Below are 14,402 nucleotides of genomic sequence, written 5' to 3'. Positions count from 1 at the left end.
TGCGTGAGTTGTTTGGAGGAGATGTTAACTACTAGTGTTTCTTTCTCCGGGTGGGTTTTCCTGAACCGGTGTCCTCTCCTGATTTTGTGATGCTTGGGCCTTGCGGTGGTTGGTTTGCAGCAGGGCTGGAGGATAAAAAAGCATGCTGAGAAGTAGAAGAGCTACTGCTGGGAGCGCTTTTATCAATGGTGGGTGCTGTGCTTACTCCTGCATTTGGGGGGATGGGAGGACGTGTCATTTGGGTGTCAGTATCCGATACTACACTCTACTCAGAGGATGTTTTACCAGGTTGGTTCCATGTGCGTGTTTCTGTGCATATACTTCAGCCCACGAATAAACTTCGTCAAGCTTATAATCAATGGTGTCACGACGAAATTTTCGCTCATGGATGCTCTTTTGTTCCAACCAACCAAGCTAGGAGCTTAGAGGCACAAATTGATGTATTTAAATTCATTCGAAAATTAAGATTACGTCATTTTTTCTCCTCTCAGAATATTGATCCACCCAGTCCGGTTGACACAGAATACCAAGAATTTAAACCTTAAAGCACCTTCATGGCACCCACCTCCCACAAGACCATTGATCTTTTCGAAACCCTAGTCAGGCAAGACATTGCTAAAATACTGCAGCAAACCAAGTGTCACCCCAACCTTAGTGTTGGAGAAAAGTCAGCCTTGCTTTCACTTCCGGCCAACACCACGTTGCACTTCACCAAGGCTGATAAAGGTGGAGCCTTAGTAATCATGGACAAGTCCCGATACATAAACAAGGTTGAAAGCATGATACAAGACACTACCACATATTTACCTTTACCGAAAGACCCTACGAATGACTTCCAGGTGGTCTTAGACACTATTCTTACAAATGCCCTGGAAATGAAATGGATCAATACCAAAACCAAGAATACCTATACACCAGGTTCCCCCGCAGACCCAGGATCTATATGGTGCCTAAAATCCACAAATCATTAACTGACCCCCCCTTGAGACCGATCGTCTCGGGCTGTGGTTCTATCCATGACACCCTTGGACGGTACTTAGACACATTCCTCCAACCTATTGTGCAGTCAAGTGACACATGCATACAAGACACCACTCACCTACTCAACATTCTGAGACAAATCATGATCCCTACAAATGAACAGATTTGGCTATGCACTGTTGACGTAGTCGCGTTGTACACCTCCATCCCACATTTGGAAGGGATGGAGACAAAAGAATGGGCTCTATTTGAGAACTGACTCATTACGAGCTAATGGTGTCTTCTTAATGGAGATTCTACATTTTTGCCTGTTCCACAGCTACTTCAACTGGCAAGGACGCTATTTTTTACAGTCTAATGGCACTTCCATGGGCTTTTCAGGAGTCCCCAGCTACGCTAACTTCTTCATGATGATGTTCGAACAGGCACACATACTCTCACAACCCCAATGGAGCGCCCACTTGCTCACCTTTAAACGATATATCGATGATATTCTCATCATATGGCATGGTACCCTACAGGATCTGGAAAGTAACATAGCACAGTTGTACACTATCAACCCGAGAATCCAATTTACACACCACATTGCCGCAACACAAATTCCATTTCTGGATGTTATGATCTCCATATCTCATGGGAGAATCGAGACCTCGATTTTCTCTAAACCCACTGACAGGAATAACGCAGTGGCTTACCAAAGCTTCCACCCGTGGTCACTGAAAAGGCACCTTCCCTATTCCCAGTTTCTCTGAATTAAATGCATCAACTCAGACCAAACCACTGGCATGCAGACCATTGAGGTCTTTAAGGACAAATACAAACAGAGAGGTTACCCTGAGACTATCCTTGAACAGGCAGCCACTCGAGCTTCCACAGTAGCCCGCGAAGCCCTTCTAAAGAAAAGAATGGAGCCTAGAACGACCAGCAGAGAAGTGTTTGTATCCACTTTCTCGACTCAATCTTAACTAGTGAAAACCATCATATTAAACCGATGGTCTTTACTACAATCTGAACCAGATTTTGGGGGCTTGTTCAGCTCGCCACCCCTGTTTGCATGCAAACGAGCACGTAACCTCAAGGAGTTGCTTAATACAAATCTTCCCAAACCCAATGCACAGCATAAAGGTTTACTCAAATGCTTGAATTGCTCTAATTTCAATAATGCTATCACAGGCAAAACTATTAATCACCCAAGGTCAGGCAAGCCTATTGCTCTCAAATACACAGCAACTTGCAATAGCAGTTTTGTTGTGTATTACATTAAATGTCCTTGCGACCTTTACTATGTATGGAAGACAGAACGCAGTTTACGGATCCGTATTACTGAACATAAGAGTCGTATACGCACGCAGAACGCAAACTCTCCTTTAGCGCAACACTGGCTCAGTTGTAGACACAACATCGCTCAACTCAAATTTGGCATCCTTGAGGCCATTGAGCCTGACCCTGAATGTGACCGAGCGCAGATACTATCGCAGCGAGAATCACACTGGATTTGGTTCATGCAAACCCTGACCCCCCACAGGGCTAAACGATAAATTCGAATTGGCATGTTACTTGTAAATGTACTTCTGCAAGTTGTACATAGAATGTGATAACTAGGATTCTCTTACTCTGTTTATTGGAGATTGTGCACACGTTAAGTGGCGGACTCTAGTGTCCATAATCAACATTGCTTACATATTGTTTTGTTTCTTATGCTTAGTCACTAATTTGCCTGGACCTAACCTGAAGTGCTCCTTTAATATTTGCTATAGATGCTGTTGTATTAAGCTCACCCCTTTTACACGTTTCTTGGTGTAAGTTTCAGTCTATCCATTTCCTTTATTTTTTTATTTACTCCGCAGTTTTTCCTCATCTAAGATGGCGACCGCCAAGCTAGTCTGCTTTTCATTTCTCCCGTTGAATATAGGAAGTCCCATACACTTCCGCCATTCCTAGACTCGCAGCACATTGTCGGCTACCCGTCCACTGGCGAGCTTCTCCTTCAGGTGAGTGCCGTTTCGGCAGATTGCGTTTCCTATGACACAATTTATAGCGTTAAACCATTTCACTGAGCAACCCTTTCACTTCACCTCATAGGGCGCCTGATTTTTCTACCATCGAGTACTCACATCCGCGGCAAGAAAGTGGGTGAGTTTATGCAACGGCTGATTGTCCACAAGCCCTAAAACCATGTGCTTACTGCCTATTACAGCCAGATTATTTGTTTTCCTTTTAGTTTTCGTCCGTTTGACCTTATCCTAGGATCACAACTCAAGCCTACACATTAACTAATGGGCTCCCTTGTGCGCCCCCCGCTATTTCCAGTAAGCATACTATCTCGCATGACTTTCGTTTGACCACCAGCCGCAATCTTAAACTACTCCTTTTTTTAACTCACCTCCCCAGCTATTCTTTTAGCGTTATCGACAAATGCACAGTTTCTGTCTACCTCTCACTCTAACCTTCCGGTCTGTTTCCCGGATTCAATCTAGACCCGCTTTTTTTACTGTTCAATTTCATTTCACAAGGTTGGCTCCTTGGCACTACATTGTTTTACTTTACGGGCTTTTCTTATAATGGTTATCTATCTATGCACTATACTGAAGGGTAGTACCATACACTAGTAATAATGCCTGACCCCATTGAATGATTTGCCGTAAAAATACTGCCTATACTGTTAATTCATATGCATCATTATTATTTCATAGATTCCCCTGACGAAGGGCAGTTTGTTCAGCTCGAAATGCATTGGGATGTATAACTGAACGTGTTGCTCCAACTTTTGATTTTGTGAATACACAACAACTTCAGAAAGAATACTCAATAAATACTCATTGAGCAACCAATTTATGATGTCGATGCCCATGATATCCAATTGAATGGTTAAAAAAATGTTCACTGTTGATTAATTTTGTTAATGTTTTTGCAAAAATACAAATTTATTGCATGTATACTTATGGTTTACACTCATCTGAGTGACTTGCGCAGTTCATTAGGTCCCAGGGAAATTTCCCGGATGCCCACTTTGCTGGAAACGGTCGTACTGGCAGACTGACGGAGTTGCTCACACCTGTCATGGATGCCATCTTCTGCCTGATACCCTGCTCAGCACTCCAGGTGCCACTAACTAAGTGCACCACAAATCATCGTCCATTACTGTTTTGGTTATGTGCTGTGGAGAGCTCAAGCAGCAATGTCACCTCAGGCAGTGTGGAAGACCTAGGACGATGATGAGGAAGATGATGCAGGTGTGAACCCCCCACTGAAGCTGTATCAGGAATGTCCCGAAGGGCCACAATCCTGGACAATTTGTTCACAAGAGCACACTCAGCTCTAGTGCCTCAACCTCAGTGCACTGCAACTCAGGGACACTTCTGTATGCTCATTATGTGACCTCTGGACTTGCCCTGGCTACCTCCATGATGCTCCACAGCTGTCTCTGTAATGCTGGTGTTTTCTGTTTCCGTATTCATAGTGTTCACGGATGTATTTGTTGCCAGCACCAACAACTCCCTGAGGGCTGGCTTACACCCCCCACATCCAGTATAGGCGTCTCTGTACATGTGACCATGCTATTAAAGGGGCCGGGCGCACAGGCCCATAGCCAGTTCCATAAATTATCTGCATGTGTCCATGTGGTCATGATGTGTGCATGAGGGCCTCAGGCCCTACAACATTACATTGTGCTGTGTACAGCGGACGCAAACCATGTCATCGCAGGCAGCGGGCTAGAGCTTGGAGATGTAGCTTTGTCGTCAGCCACTCGATACGTAAGAGGGGTGTACTGGGCTGTCGAACGGACGACCAGCATAGGTGTGTGTATGGTAATTTCGGGGGTCTGGGCGTAGTTCTGTATAGGAAATGTGCAATGCATGTGTCTCTGTCGCAGTGTGGGTCTACTTTGTGGGGTGTAGGTGGTCCCTGATGGGACTTTGACACCCCGTATGTGATGTAGTTCAGCTTCCATGAGCTCTGAGACCACACACACCTGTTCGGACACCACCTTTTGGCATTCTGACACCTGTTATTGGAATGCGATGTGTGCCTCAGTGAAGTATTGGGAGCCAACCATACTGGCGGGTGCTTCCTGCTGTGTGGTCTGTGCAGGGGCTGGGGTCTCCTCTATGTAGCTTGGCTGCCCTGCTCCTGGGGGTGGGTTGCCTGAGATGTCCAGGAGCTGTTGTAGGGCATTGGTGTTGAAGGTGTGGTGGTTGTCTCCAGCATCACTGATGGGTTGTCCGGTCTGCCCTGCTGGAGGTGCTGTTTGTCCCTCTGCAATGTGAAGGGGAGATGCATGTTGACATTGTGTTGTCATTTATGTTGGCGCATTGTTCTTGTTGACATGCAGACTGTGTGACAATGTACATTGTGACTGGGCGGTGCTGGCAATTTGAGGGGGGACAATAGACATTTGGACTACGTGACGGATGTGATGTTGTACATGTACATATGCATCTCACAGTTTCCTGCTCTGTTCAATGTGATTGGGCTGTTTCTGCGGATGAGCGGACCCAGTTGTGTCCCCTGTTCTGCAGTGTTGGTGTTGCACTTTGTGACACATTGTCGTGGGATGCGCTTTGATTGCTAAGTGTGTTTGCTGCAGTGTGCCACGGGGATCAGGGACATGATCCTGGGTAATTGTGGGTGTGCAGTGTGCTACACATTGTTGTGCATGTGTGCCATTGTGCCCATCTCCCCTGTCCCCCTAGTCCCTGGTCGTTACTCACACTGTTGTTTTTGCGTCAGGTCCTCCCGAGCCGTGTCCGGACTCTCGACTCCTTGCACCGTCTTCACACTGATGACTGTGGCCTCCATTTCCTCCAGTTCCTCCTGTGGCGCAGGACACAGGACTGCCACCTCCTGTCGCCGTTGCTGACTTCCTGTTGGCAACAGGTTTGTGCCTGGTTTAGGTTTTCACATCATGTCAGTGCCTCTTGGCCTCCTCTATTCGACTCCTTGACACTCCAACTGCATTCACGGTAGTCTAATTGTGGGTCAGTTGATGGTAGTGTTCTGTAACCACCATCTGGTTTTCCTGCAGAAGGCAACCAGTCTTCCTCTCCCGCTTCTCCTTGGCCTTTTCCGATCCCATTATTCCTTGCTGGTGGTCTCTGGGACTTGTGGGGTTCGCTTTGGCCTCTGCGCTCAGTCAGGGTGCATCTATGTTGCTATGCACTTTGGATTGTTTCTGGTGTGTTTTTGTAGCTTTTATAGTGCATTTTCCCACCAGACGTGTGGGATTTGCAGGCCTGCCGCTGGTTTTCACTGCTTTTCATACCACAATTGGCCTCATTGTAACTTTTGTAGCGTTCGTGTTTTGCATTTTTGTGGCATGGCGTGGCAGTGATTTTAACACAGTCATTTGACGTGTTATCTGGAGACGATCGCATGATACAGCAGTGTTGTGAATACTTAGTTAACACAGCGTAATTTTCCAGCGATAGACTGCGATGTTGAGTGTTGCGTTAAGTCACTTTTGCGATCCCCCGTGGAGTCTAATTCTTTATTCAATTCTTTCTTGTTAAACTTCGGATCTTCCACCACAGATGAACTTTATCCCTTCTTGGACCAAGGCACTGGTCCTGCTTCATCACTCTGCTACCTTTGATATTATGTTCCATCCTACACCTGCTAAAATACTATTTGATTCTGGTATTTGTCTACAGGCCTTGTGATGATATGTCTCAGTTCTTTCCCCCACAACCGAAACTGATTTCTTGCCTCCTTTTTATTACCAAAAATCTGCATTAGTATTTTGGATCCCACTGAGATCAGCAGTTAGTTCCACACTTTTTTAGTAGACATGTTAAAAGGCCACACTTCACGGCCCAACTCCTTTTACTACCACTTCACTGGTTCCCATATAGGAAATGGTCCCAGTTTAAAGTCGTTTGCTGCACACAACTAGCAATCTACCATACTGGCCCTTCCTAACTAAACAACAGACTGAAATATTATACCCCAAACTGAGATCTTCGTTCTGCTAACCTTGTGCTCCTCCCCATTCCTTCAATTATGACCAAGAATTGGAATCTGCCACCCCTTCATTTGTACTGGTTTCGGCTTCTGATCCTTCAAAAAGGTATGGGAAAACAGCCTTTTTCAGTAGCCTTAAACATTCAGGTCCAAATTTATTATGAGTGTGCATTGGAGTTGCAGCACTTTTGTTGCACAGCCCAGATGCAAAATCCTTTTTGGCATTCAATAAGTCATGCAAAACCACTTTGCGTGGCTTTGCGTCTTTGATAAATACAGAATAATGTAATGCAGTACATAGCACTGCTTTGCATCACTTTGCTTCGGTTAGATGTTACATAGGTAGTGCATGGGCATAGCCCACGCATCCATGTATTTTGGCCCAAACCCACATTTACAGAGACTTGTAAACTTGTTTTTGTTTTCAAAATAGTGCGCCATCCCAAAAGAGAGGCATAATGACGGGAAATATCTTTATTCCTAATCTTTACTTCCTCTCTTCATATTTGCTGTATTCTGCAGCATAGATAGAAAGTGGAACACTGTTCTTTGGATTGTTTTTGTGTAGGCAGGAATATTTTCCTGTGCAAAAACAGTCCTGCCCATAAGGCATGCACCCTTGCATTATGGTGCGAGGATGCCTGCCTTGGCAATAGGCAGCACAGAATGAGCCAGCGCAAGAAGAAGCAGAAATGCTCTATATCCTTTCAGCGCCACGTTACCTGAAATAATATCAAAACGTTGGACTGCTGAGAGCTCCATTGAAGACACTGAGGTACCTCCAGGCTTATAATGGCTGCTATAAGCCTTTTGATCGAACATTCGACTCTTTGTCTGTCTGTTTCTCCCTTTTCGAATTTAGAGCATTCTACCCTTGGTGGGCGGAATGTTCTAATAGTTTTATAGGCCTTCTGTCTTGGACTATACTGGTTGTTAAAGGCCCGCACCCTCGTATTACTCCGGTTTAGAGTCTTTAGTTGGGTAAAGCCGTCAGCAGCTGGCTATGATGGTAGGGTAAATATGTCCTCTGGTGTTTCATTTAGCACCAGGACACCCTTCAAGGGCATTACCATGCTCCTTACAGAATGAATAAATAAATACGGTTGTGATGTTTGATACCCAAATAGAAGTCTGACTTATGAATTTCTTACTTGAATAAATGGACCTCATCCTATCCTTAAAATATGTAAGAGACCAACTGCTGATTTAGGAATACGTTGTATTGTTGATGAATGCTGTAATCATCTGATATCTTGTCTTGGTGAAATATTTTTCTGACACTCATTCTCAGTTAGAGTCTCGGTTGTCACAGTGGTACGTTTCTAAACACCCTCTGCACGAGCAAATCTGATTTTTTTTTTTTTTTGACACCAATGGTCCCAGATTTTATTTAGTTTCACAAGTAATAAGCCAATAGAACATACAATGTCATAGAAACTACAATCATTACCCAGCCAGTAACATTTTCGGCATGTCGGTCATACATAGGTGAAAATAAACAGTAGCCAGGGGAGATGCATTAGTCCGCAATTATCAGTGCCAGGAAAAGTCTTGGGTTGCAGTGCCTGCAGCATTTATCACTGCAAAAGGACCAAGGTGGTCATGAAAGCCAACAACGATTGTTCTAGGCTGCGTTCCCTGGTTGACACGGATGAAATCAAAGGCAGGAGTCACATCCCATATTGCCATATGGGTCGCTGGGCTACATTCTTGTGATCGTGGCAGTGTTCAATAAGCATTGTGGAAAGGGTAAATGGGGAGGGGAAGATGAACATCATCGTGAGTACAGCAGAAACAAACTAACTGCCAACCAAGAGATACAACAGGGAGATAACGAAAAAAGGAGGGAAAACACTTCAACAACAGTTGGACTAGTATTAGCGTGTACAGTAGTGTATCAGTGACCCTAGCGGCGTATAATACGCCATATATGGACTGTGTGGGGGTAGGAGTGGCTGTGGATGGAGGGTTGCTGTGGCCGCAAGGCGGGGGGGAGGGAATGATAGCAAGTAGACTTTGTTGGGCGTTACCTCAGCGGTTGGGGGAGGGGGGGAGGGGGGGCGTCATGCTGGGGCGGAGGATGACTGGTCTCTCACCGCTCCGTGTCGAGGCGATCACGTGATACCAGCCTGGGTGCAAGCCCGATGGTATGCGGTCAGGGTAGTGTCCCAGTCTTGGGCAATCGGGTACATAGGGTGGCCCGCCGTCTCTTCCCTGTGTAAAGACACGCTCTCCGCGCAAGCCCAGTTATCAAATGAGCGACGCCAGTCTGCAGGACGCGGGGGGTATCATTCTTCCAACGTTTCGTTATGAGTCGCTTAGCCGTAATGAGCCCCAGGTCCCAGAAACGTGCCTGTAGTTTGGTCTGCTTGGTTCTTTTGTAGAGTCCCAGCAGGTATGCTTCCCACGTCTTGGGGAGGGTATCGCCCGTGGCTGCCGTTAACGTGTCAGTGACCGCCGACCAGTACAAGGTAAGGTGAGTACAACTCCAGAGTGCGTGCAGTAGGTCCGAGTTCAGGAGGCCGCACCTGGGGCATGCTGACGAGGTGAGGCCAAAGTAGCGGTTCAGTTTGTCCGGGGATAAATATGCTCGGTGTATTATGTAATATTGGATGATCTTAAATCTCGCGTTGCGAGGAATGTTCCTGGCGCCTGCCAATACTGCGGCCCACTGTTTGTCCGTCCATTCACTACCCCGGTCGGCCGTCCACTTCTCTCTCAGTCGTTGGGAGGAGAATTGAGTATGACAGTTCAGTGCCTGTGCCAGCCAGTGCACTATGTAGGAACCATCGCCCATCACATGTAGGTACTGAATGAGCATATGCGTGGTCGGCTCGTGCGTCAAGTCTCCCCATGCCTCTGTCAGCACACGGAGAAGCCTTGCATGCATCAGAAACTGTCCTGCCGGTAGACCGGTGTCGGCGGTCAGAGTCTCGAAGGACAGTAGCTCCCCATCGCTATACAGGTCACCTAGACCGTCCAAGTCTGCCGCGGTCCAACTGCCTAGCCCGGATGAAGACAGCACGCCATTTCCCAAGGGGGTCCCCTGCAGAGGCAGGTTCGGGGCATAGGGCACCGTGCTCTTGGTGAGTCTGAGGCTCCGCATAAAGCACTGCCTTGCGATAGCCACATGGACCTGGTTGGGGGGTCGGCCCCGCGTTAGGGGGTGGAAGAGCATCAGTACCTGTGTTGGGGACAGGGTAGTGTCTTCCGTAGCCGTGCCCATCAGGTTCTTACCACTCAGCCAATAGGCAACCCATTGCAGCTGGGCCACTAGGTAATATAGTTCCTGATTGGGAACCGCTAAGCCTCCAGATTCCTTGGCCGCGTAGAGGGTCCTCAATGCCACCCGGGGGTGTCCTTTATTCCAGATAAGGCACCTGGTGAGGGCTTCCAACCCCTTGAATATGCGTGTTGGTACATACACCGGTAGGTTAGCATAAAAGTAGAGGAGCCGGGGGAGCATTATCATCTTTGTCAGCGCCACTCGGGCCGGCACATTCAGTGGGAGGGAGGTCCAGAACGTGACCTGGGCTGACAGCGAGGAGATGGCTCTCACAAGTTGCCCTCCAGGAGATCAGTGGGGTCCCGATATATGAGGATCCCCAGGTACCTGAATACCGTTGGGTGCCATCGGAGCGTCTCTCCCATCATGCGCACATCACATTGTGGCATAGCGTCACTGAACGCATAGACCCCTGATTTAGACCAGTTGACACGGAGCCCTGACATGTCCCCGAACACCCGAAAGATGTCCATGATTGTCGTGGGTATATGGGTGAGGTCCCTGATATATAACAGTAAGTCGTCGGCATACAGAGACACCGAGTGGGTGCCATCCGCCAGTGGGATACCCCAGGCGGCGCCGGAGGTCCGGAGCAGTTCTGCCAATGGCTCCATCACTAGTGCGAATAACAGGGAGAGAGGGGACATCCCTGCCTGGTGCCCCTCCCAATCCTCATTCTGTCAGAGAACAATCGCCCAGTCCGGACTCGTACCTCGGGCGCCTGGTAGAGGAGCCCCACCATCTGAACATAGGCATCGCCCAGTTCATACTTTTCGAGAACTCGGAGGAGATAGGGCCACTCCACCGAGTCAAACGCCTTTTCGAGATAAAGTACTATGCACTCTGAGCGTGGCCAGGTGGAAGTAGCATATCGTTGGATCTGAAGAAGCGGCGTATGTTGTAAGACGTGCTGCGGGTGGGCACAACGCCGTTTTGGTCAGAGTGCACCAGTGTGGGAACTAGGGGTGCAAGCCTCCGAGCTAATGTCGCTGCCAAGATTTTGTAATCTGTGTTGAGGAGCGCCAATGGTCTGTACGATCCCAGCTCGCACGCCTCTCTGCCCGGTTTCAGCAGGGAGATCACATTGGCCTCGTTCAGGGACGCCAGAAGTGCAGCATCTTCAGATGCCGCCTTGTACACCCTTAACAGTTCGGGTATTAGTAACAAGGAATAGGCCTTGTAAAATTCGGCCGGGAGCCCGTCTGGGCCCGGCGCCTTGCCATTAGAGAGGGAAAAGATCACCTCTCGCAGTTCCTCACTGGTAAGCTCCGCCCCCAGCTCCGCCTGTTGGGCGTGAGTGGCTGCCGGTAATTGCAGTGTCGCCAGGTAGTCCGTGATCTCCACCTCGGTGGCTCTCAGCCGTGAGCTGAATAAGGACCTGTCTGCACGAGCAAATCTGGTATGCAATTGTGTACCCTATTTAGTACCCAGGAATGCCGAAGGGCAGCATACCATCTCCAAGCAGTGGATTTCTTTCCGCATTCGTGTGATGAGGGACTTTTTTTTAAAGTATCTCCAGTTACCATTTGTCTCTGCAGCTTAGTAATGATGGTGAAGACGTTATGTCTCTTTGCTTTGTTTAGAGTGCCTTTCACTCTCTGTTCTTCTACGCCTTAATTTCTCATTACTCAAGATGTTTGCAGGATACTCCATTCTGGCTGTTTAACCCAAAGGAGGAACATTCCTTTTAATATTCCACGAGTGTGGGAATATCACCCGTTCTATTCATGTAATGACTACAAGACATTCTGCAGTGGAATCAAGATCATCCATTAAGGCCGGTCATCCAAATTCTCATGTCTGGTGTATCCCTGAATATTGTATCCCTCTGAGGTATTTTAAGTGGCAAATGCGAGTGAAACATTGAATCACACCTAAATTAGAGTTTGGCTCGTGTATATTTCCTACTCCACAAAATTCCTGTTTTAGGCCATTTTGACAATATTAGAATGTCAGTTGAAGGGCTCCAGAACTGTCCCACTGATTTTCTGAAAGTAAAAACCCGCCCTTTTGTCAAATTAAGCAACAAAGACGGTCTTACTCATGGCAGAAATTGAATAACATTTTAGACAGAAAAGAATCTAAAATGCAACTGCGTGTCCATGTAAATTAAGCACATGTAAAATTGATAACATATTATTATGTTTACAAATATACATCTGCTAATTTCCTCTACTTGTCAATATTGAGTTTATCCGAAGTTTTGAGATAACATTTATTTTTTAAGAACAATGTGATACTTGACTTCTCTGAAGTTAGTTTAATATTCGGATTCTTCTGTACAATGCAGACATTATGCACCTTGGCACAATAGTGCAACAGCTGTTCACAAAGTAAATAATCCCAGCCCAAGGATATGCAGGTGTTGAAATAGCAACAGGGTCAGAGTTTTAGGTATTTATGGACCTGACAGAAGGGCGACCCAGCCTGCCAGAGCAGATTTGTAGAAATATACTTCCCTCTTGATAATCATCATAGCCAGCTACTGAGGTTTATTTCAGTAGACGGCAGAGATATATGTTCTCTTTCAACCGTGCATCTAAACAGTGCTGCAGTTTCATGTAGATATCAAGGAGCTTATTTATGAGTGCCACGGTGAGCCCTATTTACGAAGTGACGCATTAAAGCAAATGCGTAAATTTGTAAAGCCCTGCCCTACATTAGACCTGCCTCAGCTATAATGTTTGCAGAGTGGGTGTTCCCCCACAAAAAGTCTCGTAGAAGTTGCACAGTGAAATCTATGAGATTTCACTGCGTCACTTCGAGGACGCTACTGCGTCAATATCTTATGCCTGCCTCACAGCCAGCATAAGGCAGATGCAAGCCCTTTCCCATGAGGCTTGCCCCATGTGAAAGGACACATTGCTGGAGTTGCGTCTGTTTTCAGACACACCTGTGCAATGCATCACTTTTGCGCAGATAGATACATCAGTAATACTAACTTTTTTATCATTCCTTGCGACATAATGGGTTATACAGTAAATATGTCATAATTTCGCAAGGAGGGCGCAGTGAAAACTGTCACATCGCTGTTTTCACGCAGCGATGCAACAGTTTTCATAAATGCGGACCCTAATTTTTAGAAACATACATGTGACAAACAGATTGAAAGGAAAAGGGCATCTTGCCATTCTCTCTTCGTATTAATACCTTCCTGAATAATGTTCTCTCTTTTCAATACTATTTCTGCAGTGTAAATTTGACATACTCCCACAAACTGGATTGATTATGAGTGCAAAACTACATTGTATTGTCTCAAAAGTTGATTTTTTACACTTAATAGGATAGACTGATTTCAAGATTTTTTTGTCAGAGAAAATCTACGAGGAAATACGGGTATACACAATTCATTTCATATCACTCTGGAAAACATCGGAGATGTACCCCTGGGGTGTGGATGCGTATAACTTTCCAGGGTAAGAAGGGAAAAGAACAACTCCAAAAATGGTGTGGTGCAGGGGTGGCATGCATCCACAAGAAGAAACTGACACCTCCTGTAGAAGAAAAGATACAATTTCAAGCATTGAAATTGTTAACTTTTATTTTTTGGATACGAAAATATATGTATTTCTAGTCAAAAGTTATATAGCAGTGTGCTGAAAACTTTAAACTTTTGGGAATTCCCATTTATTCTGAAATGTTCGCTCATGAATGGTTAATACAGTTACTCTATCTTCTCCAACCTTTCTTGAATTCAGTAATCCATACTTAAAGGGGTTGTCCATGTTATCCTATCTACCTTTGGAAAAAATCCATTATTCAAGCACATGCTAAGCTCAAAAGGTTGAAGAAGGAATGTTCCTCCTGTGTGCTCTGCCTTCAGTGTTATACACACATAGGGGACTATTACTATGTACGTTGTAAGGCCTCTGACCTCGGTTTCACTTTCAACCAGCTGATTTTGATTCAGCTGGTCGGAATTTAAATGTACAGTCATTTCAGCTGCCAGTCGGGCCGGCACATAATACAAATGTATGTTGGTTTACTTCCTCTGGTTTATGGTGCATGATTTCCAGCAGAATTTCCATTCCAGCCTTCCCGACAAGGAAACCCTGTTGGAAAGAGGGGCCCCTGTCTCCTGAGGCCTCTGGTTGGGGACCGAGAGTGCACGTATTGTGCTTCCTTTTAATCCCTGTACCCCAAAGCACGGTGTGCAGGGATTAACACCACATCC

Source organism: Lissotriton vulgaris, chromosome 1_1 (genome assembly GCF_964263255.1).
Source record: "Lissotriton vulgaris chromosome 1_1, aLisVul1.2, whole genome shotgun sequence".
Classification (NCBI taxonomy): Eukaryota; Metazoa; Chordata; class Amphibia; order Caudata; family Salamandridae; genus Lissotriton; species Lissotriton vulgaris.
The sequence above is the reverse complement of the archived record's forward strand: the minus strand, read 5'-3'. Positions refer to the sequence as shown.